The 12,805-nt window shown below is 40.4% G+C and overlaps 1 protein-coding gene across 4 annotated transcripts in view; it reads left to right on the forward strand.

Moving 5' to 3' along the window:
• VCAN (versican) overlaps positions 1–12,805 on the forward strand; it is a 130,361-nt gene that overhangs the window by 102,255 nt on the left and 15,301 nt on the right. The gene's annotated exons all lie outside the window — the stretch shown is intronic.

Genomic DNA, 12,805 nt, shown 5'->3' on the forward strand with positions numbered 1-12,805 from the left:
AGAACACAAAACCTGTGTTTCCGGGCTGCCTTTACTGCAGTGCAGCTAGCGAGGGCCGGGCCAACAGCTGGAGGAAAGGGATTTACCCATTGCTGGGAAAGTATTTCATAATCGAACATATTATCCTAAAAAGAAAAAGAAAGAAAGAAAAAAAGGAAGAAAGGAAGAAAGAAAGAAAAAAAATTGTCAATGCAGTAGATCCTTCTCACAGATGCTCTTCCAACATGCTCTATGAAACTTTAAAATCACACACAGACATTTAAACTTCAAGCCTAATAAGTTTAAGGCAATGAATAACCACCAGAGAGTAAAAAAAAAAAAAAAATGTTGAATGGGTTTTGGCAGTTTCACGTTGCATTTGGATCGTTAGCACTTCCTGACTGAAGACCTGTGCAAACAAGTGTGGGCGAGGGAGCCCATTGGCACCCATTCATGCTGGGATTAAATGCAAGTGGCTCCGTGGGGCTCCGCCTGGGGGCCCTGTCTCCAAGTGGTCTCACAGTGGGGGTAACTCACATCCTTTGGAAAATGCTGTTGATAATTACTGCCTTTGTAGGGCAGTGAGCTCACGCTATTACACAAGATTAGTGCTGTACTCAAGAGCTGGCAGATTGTCTCTCCTGCACAGATTTGCCAGCTAGGAAAATAATGGGCATATTGCCACTTAAACAACTATCAGGAGACCCCAAGTTAGTTTTCCTTCCCTTCAGCATATTCATGTTTGTAGGATCCGACTCCAGGCTGCCAGCCTAGGGCAGTGACACCAAAACAAACGTCTCTTTCTCCTTTAAAACAAAGCTGCTCTTTTCCTTTCAGTTGTTCAACTAAAAAACAACAGCAAAACCATAACTTCCCTTAAAACATAAATAAATAAGGACCCAGACTAGAGTAATCTTAAGCAAGTACAGGATCAGAAGAAGGTCTATCTCTACCTCGCAGGGAGGTCATTTGCCCCAAATAACTTAAATAAAACAAAGTTAAATGTACCCTCCACAGATGGCAAACAAATGCCTATTGTGTCCAACAGCCATGTAGGGGGGGAAAAGCTATTTTAAAGTTCCCAAATGTTTTGATTTCTGTAATAAGTAGTCGTCCTAGCTTTCTTTCAGATAAACATTTGACCTGTGTTCTGAAAAGCGGCGGGGTAACCGCGTGGGTATTCTGAGTTCTTTATTTAAGGAAAAGGTGGCCCCTTATCAGTGTGTATTTCCAATGCGTGAGCTGGCCTCTTGGCAGAGCTTTTTCTGTTTGGAGTTGGCTTTTATACTTTGGTGTTTATCTGCTTGCCCTTGGCAATGACTGCATTTGGATGTCATTGTAGAGGTGGCAGCACGGGTGGTAAGAGGAGTTTGCACAAAGAGGGGTCAGCTTTTAGTACAGGTGTCATGTTTTTACAGCTACTCCAGATAACTTTTTACTTGAAACCTAGCTAAGTATGAACCACCCTGCAGACATTCATTTGTGTGCATAGGTGCTTATGATCTGGCTTGTTCTAAGGTTTTAGGTAATGTTATTGATCTGGGTGTCTTTCTGACACTATTTCACCATTGATGTAAACCATACAATAATTTAAGAAAGGCAAAATGGAGAAAAATACACTATTGTAGGTGAACATTTTGGTCAAATACAAAATTCCGATTAAGTCTACAACGGCCTGTAACAGAGTGGGATGGAGTCAGGTTGGGCGACGTGGTCGGGCCGTCCATCTCCCAGCACAGGGTTCTTTCTGTTCACGCCTTTCCTCGCAAAACGGAGAGGACACGCCACGGGTAACCCTTTCATCATTTGTTTTTTCTTTTTGCCGCATAAATAATCATGTTTTCTGGAGGCGTGTTCTAAATTCTGTTTGAATGAGTTTGTAATTCATGCTATAATGATGGATAGATATCACCACCTAGTGGCAATATGGTGTTTTGCATTTCAAAATTCCGCATTCCCAGACCACTACCTAAATCTATCATAGAATGATTCCCTGTGAATTAAGTTCCTATAGCTTTGAGTTGAATAATTCTAGCATGAATTGCTTTATGTTGTGAACCTGAAAGTTACATGTGAAAAAAGATGTTTCAAATGCAGTGTGAAGTTAGCACATGGTGTCACGTGCTTAGTAATATCCTGGTAACTGAGGCAAATATTAAGCTCTGTCTTTTCAGTATCTTTATACACAATAATAAGCCCAGCAGAAAGTTTTTCTTGGCTAGTTCCCTTGGTATGTGAACCTAGAAGGTTTTTTTGTTTTTCTTATGAAAATGTTTTGAATGATTAAATTAGCAGTGTTTGGGGAGGGGCAGAGGAGGTGAAAATGGGAACTGGATGGTTCATGAAAAAAATACCCAAATTAGAACTTGAACCTTTATTATATTCTCCCCCAAATTATAATAATATATTATGTCATAGAATACCTTCCCCAGACAAATGTCAAGAATGTTTTTTTTCCCAATGAATGTGTATGATTAATTGATCATATATTCTTGGCAACATTTATAATACAGTGTGACTGTAAAGTCATGGTGCACTTTTGACCGGTCACAGGAAAGCAACAAAAGATGATAGAAATGTGAAATCTGCACCAAATAAAAGCAAAACTCTCCCAGTTTCATACCTATTCAGTGCAGTTCGATGTGGGCTCACGCATAGATTTTTTAGGGCTCCTTAGGTAGCTATCCTGTATAGCCTCTACAGACTTGTCACTGACTGATGGCCTACCAGAACGGGGTTTCTCCACCAAACTGCCGGTTTCCTTCAACTACTTATCCCACCGAGTAATGTTATTCCTATGTGGTGGCGCTTCGATATAAATGTGCCGATATTCACTTTGCACTTTGGTCACGGATTCTAATTTAGTGAGCCACAGAACACACTGAACTTTCCTCTGTACCGTCCACATCTTGACTGGAATGACCGTGGGTTGCTCCGCTGTATACATGGTGTTACATCATCATCTGCACATGCATACATGCTACCACATCATCCTACAGAAACTGGGAGGATTTTCCTTTTATTTGGTTCAGATTTCACATTTCTATCATCCTAAGTTGCTTTCCTGTGACCGATCAGAAGTGCACCATGACTTTACGGACACACTGTAGTTCTAAAACATAGAGACTTTAATTGGCCATTCAAGGTAATATAAATTATAGTGAATTTTAAAGAATAAAAAGTGACTCCATCTAAGCTGAAAAATTATATCTAGATATAGTTAGGATACTTAGGTGATGCATAAGTAGATAGTAGTACATTAGAGACCGTGAAGAGCCACAATATGAAATAATGTGTACCTTTTGCTCAGGCTGTGACCCAGTGGCTGGCTAGTGAGTAGAACTGTTTGATTATTTATCAAGTCCGTCTTATGCACAGCTTAGTTTTCCCATCTCCAAGGCTTTGTTGCAGTCTACTTTTCTAATCATCTAAACATTTGCATATTCTCTATTGTTGTTATTATGAGAACCTATGTGCTATACAGGTCTGTTTGACTAGGGGCATTCCCAAAGACCTTAGATATATTCTTTCTCACTGCCAACAAATACTGTGTAAATTTTAGGATGTGTGTGTGTTTGCATTTGTGTGATGGTGGTAAATCTCAAATTTATGACTCACAAAAAGATGACCTTTAATTTTACTAGTGTCTGTGAAAATTCTTTTTTCTTTTCAATGGAGAGGAAAAGAAACCAAGAGATTCTAAACAGAATGTCTAACTCTTTAGAAGAACTAGTTAGTACCCATTGATCTTTTTTTTTTTTTTTTAATTAAGTGAGAGGCAGGGAGGCACAGACTCCTGCATATGCCTCAATCGGCATGTACCCGGGAAACTCACCAGAGGGCGAAGCTCTGGCCATCTGGGGCCCTTGCTGCATTGCTCAGCAACCAATTTATTTTAGCACCTGAGGCAAGGTCGTGGTGGCACCCTCAGTGCCCAGGGCCAACTTGCTCAAATGAGCCATAGCTGCAGGAGAGAAAGAGAGATAGAGAGACAAAAGGGAGAGAGGGAGGGGTGGAGAAGCAGATGGTCACTTCTCCTGTGTGCCCTGACCGGGAATCCGAACCTGGGACTTTCACACACTGGGCTGATGCTCTACCACTGAGCCAACCGGCCAAGGCCCCCATTGATTATTCTTTGTAGTTATTTTGATCAAATTATAAAATCATAAGATTGCAATGAAAAGAATTTGAAATGAGTCAGATATTATGAAGAAGCCTAGTTATTAAGTTTGGCTGTTCTGGGAATTCTTTCTCTAGTAGAAGTTGAATTTGATTTTTGAATTGACATTCTCTTTCAAAGACTTTTTTTTTTTTTTTTCCTGAAGCTAGAAATGGGGAGAGACAGTCAGACAGACTCCTGCATGCGCCCTACTGGGATCCACCCGGCACGCCCACCAGGGGGCGACGCTCTGCCCACCAGGGGGCGATGCTCTGCCCCTCCGGGGTGTACCGTCGCTCTGCCGAGACCAGAGCCACTCTAGCGCCTGGGGCAGAGGCCAAGGAGCCATCCCCAGCGCCCCGGCCATCTTTGCTCCAATGGAGCCTCGGCTGTGGGAGGGGAAGAGAGAGACAGAGAGGAAGGAGAGGGGGAGGGGTGGAGAAGCAGATGGGCGCTTCTCCTGTGTGCCCTGGCCGGGAATCGAACCCGGGACCCCTGCACGCCAGGCCGACGCTCTACCACTGAGCCAACCGGCCAGGGCCTCAAAGACTTCTTTAAAAATCTTTCTTTTAAAAAATTTTTATTAATTTTTAATTTATTGTGTTTACATGGATTCAAGTGTCCCACTGAATATAACTCCTTCACCTCCCACTCCTCTGTCCCTTTTTACACCCTTTTTGCCCCCCTCCCCCAACTCTCTCCCCCTTTCCCTCTAGGATTTTTCTTGTTATCTATATCTCTCTGTTAGTATGTATAGTTTCACTAATCTCTTTACCTTCTCTGATCACACCCCCTCATCCTCCATCCCTCTAACTGCTGTCCCTCTGGTCCCTGTGACCCAGCCTCTGCCTCTATTCCATTCCTCAGTTCACTTTGTTCATTAGATTCCACATATATGTGAGATCATATCATATTTTTCTTTCTCTTCCTGGCTTATTTCACTTAGCATAATATTCTCCAAGTCTATCCATGCTGTCACAGATGGTAAGATTTCCTTTCCCACAGCACCATAGTATGATATTTCATTGTGTGTGTGTGTGTGTGTGTGTGTGTGTGTGTATATATATATATATATATATATATATATATATACATATATATATATATATATATATATATCCACTGCTTTTTAATCCACTTGTCCACTGACAGACACTTGGGCTGTTTCCAGATCATGGCTATTGTAAACAATGTTATAATAAACATGGGAGTGCATTTCTTCTTTTGAATCAGTGATTTGGTATTCTTAGGATATATCCCTAAAAGTGGGATAGCTGGGTCAAAAGGCAGTTCCATTTTTAATTTTTTAAGGAAATGCAGTACAGTTCTTAACAGTGGCTGCACCAGTCTGCATTCCCACCAGCACTGCAGGAGGGTTCCCTTTTCTCCACACCCTGGCAGGCACTTAATGTTAATGTGTGTTGTTTTATTAATGAGCACCATTCTGACAGGTGTGAGGTGATACCTCATTGTGGTTTTAATTTTTATTTCTCTGATGATTAGTGATGTTGAACATTTTTTCATATGCCTATTGGCCATCTGTATGTCCTCTTTGGAGAAGTGTCTATTCATTTCTTTTGCTTATTTTTAAATTGGATTCTTTACCTTCCTGGTATTGAGTTTTAGAAGGTCTTTATAAATTTTGGTTATTAACCCCTTAACAGACGTATTGGTGACTATGTTCTCCCATTGTGTGGTTTGTCTTTTTATTTTGATCATGGTGTCTTTTGACACCATGATGCAAAAATTTTTAGTTTGATATAGTCCCATTTGTTTATTTTGTCCTTTATTACACTTGCCCATGGAGATAAATTGGAAAATATATTGCTTCAAGAGATATTGGAGAGTTTACTGCTTATGTTTTCTTCCAAGCTGCTTATGGTTTTGCGACTTACATTTAAGTCTTTTTATCCATTTTGAGTTTATTTTTGTGAATGGTGTAAGCTGGTGGTCAAGTTTCATTTTTTTGCATGCACCTGTCCAATTTTCCCAAAACAATTTATTAAATAGACTATCTTTACTCCATTGTATGCTCTTACCTCCTTTGTCAAATATCAATTGACCATAAAGGTGTGGGTTTTCTTCTGGGTTCTCTGTTCTGTTCCATTGATCTATATGCCTGTTCTTATGCCAGTACCAGGCTGTTTTGAGTACAATGACCTTGTAGTATAACTTGATATCAGGAAGTGTGATACCACCATCTTTATTCTTCTTTTTTAAGATTGCTGAGGCTATTCGTGTTCTTTTTGGTTCCACATGAATTTTTTGACTATTTCTTTTATATCAATAAAGTATGCCTTTGGTATTTTAATAAGAATTACACTGAATTTATAGATTGCTTTGGGTAATATAGACATTTTAATGATGTTTATTCTTCCTATCCATGAACACGGTATATGCTTCCACTTGTTTGTATCTTCCTTGATTTCTTTTATCAATGTTTTATAACTTTCCACATACAAATCCTTTACCTCCTTGGTTAAATTTACTCCTAGGTGCTTTATTTTTGTTGTTGTTGTTGTTGTTGCAATAGTGAAGGGGATTGTTTCCTTAATTTTTTTCCAGACAGTTTATTGTTGGTGTATAAAAATGTCACTGAATTCTGAATATTCATTTTTTATCCTGCCACCTTGCTGAATTCATTTATCAGGTCTAGTAATTTTTTGACTGAGACTTTAGGGTTTTCTATGTACAGTATCATGTCATCAGCAAACAATGATAGTTTTACTTCTTCTTTTCCAATTTGAATGCCTTTTATTTCTTCTTTTTGTCTGATTGCTATAGCTAGGACTTCCAGAACTATGTTGAGTAAGAGTGGTGAAAGGGGGCACCCCTGCCTTGTTCCTGATCTTAAGGAGATTGCTTTTAATTTTGCCCATTGAGTATGATGTTGGCTGTGGGTTTGTCATAGATGGCCTCTATCATGTTGAAGTATATTTCCTGCATTCCTACTTTGCTTAGAGTACTGATCATAAATGGATGCTGATTTTATCAAATGCTTTTTCTGCTTCTATTGATATTATCATGTGATTTTTAAACTTACTTTTGTTTATGTGATGAATCACATTTATTGATTTGCAAATATTGTACTAGCCTTTGCCTCCCCAGAATAAATCCCACCTAATCCCAATATATGATTTTTTTTCATGTATTGCTGGATCCGGTTTGTTAATATTTTGTTGAGAATTTTAGATCTAAGTTCATCAGGGATATTGGCCTATAGTTTTTTTTTCTTTTTAGTGTCTTTGCCTGATTTTGGAATAAGGATTATGCTTGCCTCATAAAAGGAGCTTGGAAGTCTTCCCTCCTCTTGAATTTTTTGAAATAGCTTGAAAAGGATAGGTGTTAATTCTTCTTTGAATATTTGGTAAAATTACCTGTGAAGCCATCTAGTCCAGGCCTTTGTTTGCTGGGAGTTGTTTTTTTTTTAATAACTGTTTCAATTTCATTTGTTCTAATCAGTCTGTTTAGGTTTTCTGATTTTTCCAGATTAAGTTTTGGAAGACTATATGTTTCTAAGAATTTATCCATTTTGCCTAGATTGTCCATTTTTTTGGCATACAGATCTTCATAGTATTTTCTTACAATTTTTTGTATTTCTGTGATGTCAGTTGTTACTTCTCCACTTTCATTTCTAATTTTATTTATTTGAGTCCTCTTTTTCTCTTGATGGGTCTGGTTAAAGGTTCATCAATCATTTTTTGTTTGTTTGTTTGTTTACAGAGACAGAGAGAAGGATAGATAGGGACAGACCGGCAGGAACAAAGAGAGATCAGAAGCATCAATCATCAGTTTTTCATTGCGACACATTAGTTGTTCATTGATTGCTTTCTTATATGTGCCTTGACTGTGCGGCTACAGCAGACCGAGGAACCCCTTACTCAATCCAGCAACCTTGGGTCAAAGCTGGTGAGCTTTGTTCAAACCAGATGAGCTCACACTCAAGCTGGCAACATCGGGGTCTGAAACCTGGGTCCTCCGTATCCCAGTCCAACGCTCTATCTACTGCGCCACCGCCTGGTTCATCAATCTTGTTTACCTTTTCAAAAAACCAGCTCTTGGTTTCATTGATCTTCTGTATTTTTTTTTAGCCTCTATGTCATTCATTTCTGCTCTGATTTTTATTTTTTGCTTTTTTTTTTTTTGTATTTTCTGAAGTTGGAAACGGGGAGGCAGTCAGACAGACTCCCGCATGCGCATGACAGGGATCCAACCGGCATGCCTACCAAGGGGTGATGCTCCGCCCATCTGGGGCATCGCTCTGTTGCAACCAGAGCTATTCTAGCGCCTGAGGCAGAGGCCATAGAGCCATCCTCAGCGCCCGGGCCAACTTTGCTACAATGGAGCCTTGGCTGTGGGAGGGGAAGAGAGAGAGAGGAAGGAGAGGGGAGGGGTGGAGAAGCAGATGGGCGCTTCTCCTGTGTGCCTGGCCAGGAATCAAACCCAGGACTCCTGTATGCCAGGCCGATGCTCTACCACTGAGCCAACCGGCCAGGGCCTCTGCTCTGATTTTTATTATAACCTTTCTTCTACTTTTTCTGGGCTTTATTTGTTATTCTTTTTTTTAGTTATTTTGATGCAGAGTTAAGTTGTTTATTTGTACTCTTTCTTGCTTCTTAAGGTATGCCTATAATGCTATGAACTTTCCTCTCAGAACTGCTTTTGATATGTCCCATAAATTTTGAGTTGTGGTATGTTCATTTTCATTTATTTCAAGGAAATTTTTAATTTCTTCCTTGATCTTGTTGTTAACCCATTTGGTATTTAATAACATTTTATTTAGCCTCCAAGTGTTTGAATGTTTTTCAGGTTTTCTATTGTAGTTGAATTCTAGTTTCATGCTATTGTGATCAGAGAAGATGCTTGATGTTATTTCAGTCTTCTTAAATTTATTGAGACTCATCTTGTGCCCTAACATGTGTTTTATCCTTGAGAATGTACCATGAGCCCTTGAAAAGAATGTATATTCTGCTGCTTTGGGGTGAAATGTTCTGAAGGTATCTATTAAATGCAGTTGATGTAGTATATCATTAAGGCTGCTGTTTCTTTGTTAATTTTCTGTCTGGAGGATCTATCCATTGATGTTTGTGGGGTATTAAAATCCCCTATTATTATATTATTGCTGATGGTCTCACCCTTTATGTCCATCAAAATCTTCTTTATATATTTAGGTGCTCCTATATTAGGTGCATAGATATTTATAATGGTTATATCCTCCTGTTGGATTGCTCCCTTTATTATTATGTAGTGACCTTCTTTATTCCTTACTATAGCCTTTGTTTTAAAGTTTATTTTGTCAGATATAAGTATTGCTACCCCAACTTTTTTTCATTTCTATTTGCGTGAAATACTTTTTTTTTATTCATTCACTTTTAGTTTATGTGTATTATTTGTTCTGAGGTGGGTCTCTTGTAGACAGCATATATATGATAACTGTTTTCTTACCCACACAACTACCCTATGTCTTTTGTTTGGTGCATTTAATCTATTTACATTTAAGGTTATTATTGATATGTAGTTGTTTATTGCCATTTTATTAGTTAAATATAAAATCCTCTTTTGCTCAATTTTTTTTCTTTGCTCTTTTTACAGCAGGCCCCTTAACATTTCTTGCAGTACTGATTTGTTTGTAATGAATTCTTTGAGTGTTTGGGTTCTTTTGTCTGGGAAGCTTTTTATTTCTCCTTTAATTTTAAATTATAACCTTGCTGGATAAAGAAGTCTTGGTTTTAGGTTCTTGCTTTGCATCACTTTGAATATTTCTTGCCAATTCCTTCTGGCCTCAAGTGTTTCCGTTGAGAAGTCAGATGTCATTCTTATGGGGGACCCTTTGTAGGTAATTAACTGCTTTTCTCTTGCAGGTTTTGTGTTTTTTTCTTTGTCTCTTAACTTTGACCCTTTAATTATGATGTGTCTTGCTGTAGACCTCCTTGGATTCTTCTTTAATAGAACTCTCTGTTCCTCTTGAACTTGGGTGACTTTTTCTTTCATCAATTTAGGAAAATTTTCAAGTATAATTTCTTCAAACAGGTTCTCTATTCCTTGTTTGTTCTCTTTTCCTTCAGGAACCCCTATAATGTGGAGGTTGTATCTCTTTATGTTGTCACAAAATTCTCTTAGAGTTTCCTCAGACTTTTTGAGCCTCTTTTCTTTTTGACCTTCTGTGCTTTAGTTTATCTTGTCTTCTAAATTGCTGATTCAATCCTCTGCTTCATCCAGCCTGCTATTAATAATTCCTTCTAGTGCAGTCTTCATTTTTTCAATCAATTAATTAATTAATTAATTTTTTACGGAGACAGAGAGTGAGTCGGAGAGAGGGATAGACAAGGACAGACAGACAGGAACGGAGAGAGATGAGAAGCATCAATCATTAGTTTTTCATTGCACGTTGTGACACCTTAGTTGTTCATTGATTGCTTTCTCATATGTGCCTTGGCCTTGGGCCTCCAGCAGACCAAGCAATCCCTTGAGCCAGCGACCTTGGGCTCAAGCTCGTGGGTTCTTGCTCAAACCAGATGAGCCTGCGTTCAAGCTGGCAACCTCGGGGTCTCAAACCTGGGTCCTTGGCACCCCAGTCCGATGCTCTATCCACTGAGCCACCACCTGGTCAGGCGCAGTCTTCATTTTTAATATTGAATTTGTCATTTTTGACTCGTTCTTTTTTATGATTTCAATGTCTTTCTTGATGCTTGCTATCTCTTTAGTTAGGTGCTCATTTTGTCCATCCATTGTTTCTCAAAGATCCTTGCGCATTCTAAATATCATTGTTCTAAACTCTGCATCTGGTGTTTTGGTTACTTCCATCTCATTCAGATTTTTTTCTGGGGATTTCTCTTGTTGATTAATTTGGGTTGCATTTCTCTGTTTGCTCTTTTTGTCTATGTATTAGGTAGCACTGTCTGACTTTGAAATTTTTGTGTGGTTTTTATGAAGAGGATGGGCTCTGTGGTACTGTCCTCCAGGTCACATGCTTTCCTTGTTCTAAGAATGCTTCATGAGGCTACTATTTTCCCTCTTGTATGTGAGTATTAGATGCAGTTGGTCCTTTCATGGGTACAGTTATCCCTTCAGGCTGGCTGGCTGGCTCTAAGGGTCAACCTTGATCATGTGTATTACACACTGTGCAATGTCTGTTCTGGTGGGTGTATTTATTCTCCACAGTGTCTGGTACCTGCTAGACTCCATCTTTGGGTGTGCTGCTTATGTAGGTAGTTGACTCTAGGGTTGGTGCTATCTGCCACTCACTACTAGTAGTGTTGGCTCTTGTTCTTTTTGGGTTGGTGTCAGCTGTTGTTTGTAACCCCCTGTTGGCTATCAGTCTGCAGCTATTGCTCTTTTTGCTGTTTGTGTCTGCATTTTTGTTTCTGGGTACTGTGAGAGGGGCCAACCTGTGTATAAGCATCAGCTTCCTCCTGCTAGAGATGACAGCAGCTCCATAAAAGCCCCAAGCTCTGTAAGATTTGTTACCACTTTTCAGCTGCTCCTCTTCCTCTTGCCTGGTCTTCCCATAGAGTCTTCTGTAGAAAGACAGTAGTGTGGGCTCAGATTGGCCTCACCTAACCAACCCCTCTACAGGTTGCACACTTGGTGGGTTAGGGCAGCTGAGGTTGTGAATACAATGTTTGTGAGGCCCCCTACTTCAGGAGTCTCTTGGTCAGGAGCTCAGTACAAGGAAAATGGCCCATACTTCAGAGCTTGATCCTTCAGCCACTGCTGGATACTCAAATTTATTTCTCCCCAACAAATGAGCAGCGGGTTTAGACCAAGTGTAGCCAACTCTCTCATCTGCAGAAGTTCTTTCAGCTGTTGAGACCCTGTTATCTGGGAGGATAACTGAAAGAGTCCTCTCCTGGGGCTGACTGCCCTTCCTGAAGGTGGTTAAGCCCCTCAACTAGATCCAACAATAGACTCACAGGGACCCACACTTTAAATCTTCATTCTCCAAGCCTCTCTCCCTTCCTCCTGTGGGAGGTAGTGAAGCAACCAAATGGTGCTGCAATTGGCCCACCATGAAAGCTGGAATGCCCACTAGTGGGCAGGAGGGACCAGGTTGACCAGCACTGCAAAAGTGGGCAGTTTTTATAAAAAGGTTCACCATCATGGCCTTATGGTATAACAACCCTGCCTGCTTACAGCATGTCCCCCACACCCAATACAAACTATAAGTGCGCAAACCTATATATCCTATTTACAAACTTATTTGACCAACAACCAGAAAACTGAGTCACTGACGTGCCCTCTGCTTCCTGGCCTCTCAGAATGACCTGTCGCCATAACTGGGGCAAGAGAGACCCTGAGGGTGGAGCAGCTGCTTTCCCCCAGGCTGATGCTGCACAAAAGGGATGCTCCACCTAAGAAAGATGGCGACTGCAGTACTGGAGAATGACTCAACACAGGGGTTCTGGTTGCCATCCCCTATGGTGTCTCTCCCTGGGCCTCCATCTTTACACTCCCCTCCCGCAACTGCAGTCCTGTCAGCTCTCCCCCACCAGAGCCCGGGTAAGTGGCTGTGAACGAGGTTTTCTGCACAGGCCCTTTAAAATGAAGTCTGTGTTGAGAGCTGTGTCTTTCTCACAAACAGAAATTTGGCTCTTTTCACAGCTAGATGCTGTCTGGGTGCCCCTTCTAGGCTCTTGGGTTCTAGGCTGGGGCTCCAGACCTGGGGCT

Source organism: Saccopteryx leptura, chromosome 4, assembly GCF_036850995.1.
Source record: "Saccopteryx leptura isolate mSacLep1 chromosome 4, mSacLep1_pri_phased_curated, whole genome shotgun sequence".
NCBI classification, from domain to species: Eukaryota; Metazoa; Chordata; class Mammalia; order Chiroptera; family Emballonuridae; genus Saccopteryx; species Saccopteryx leptura.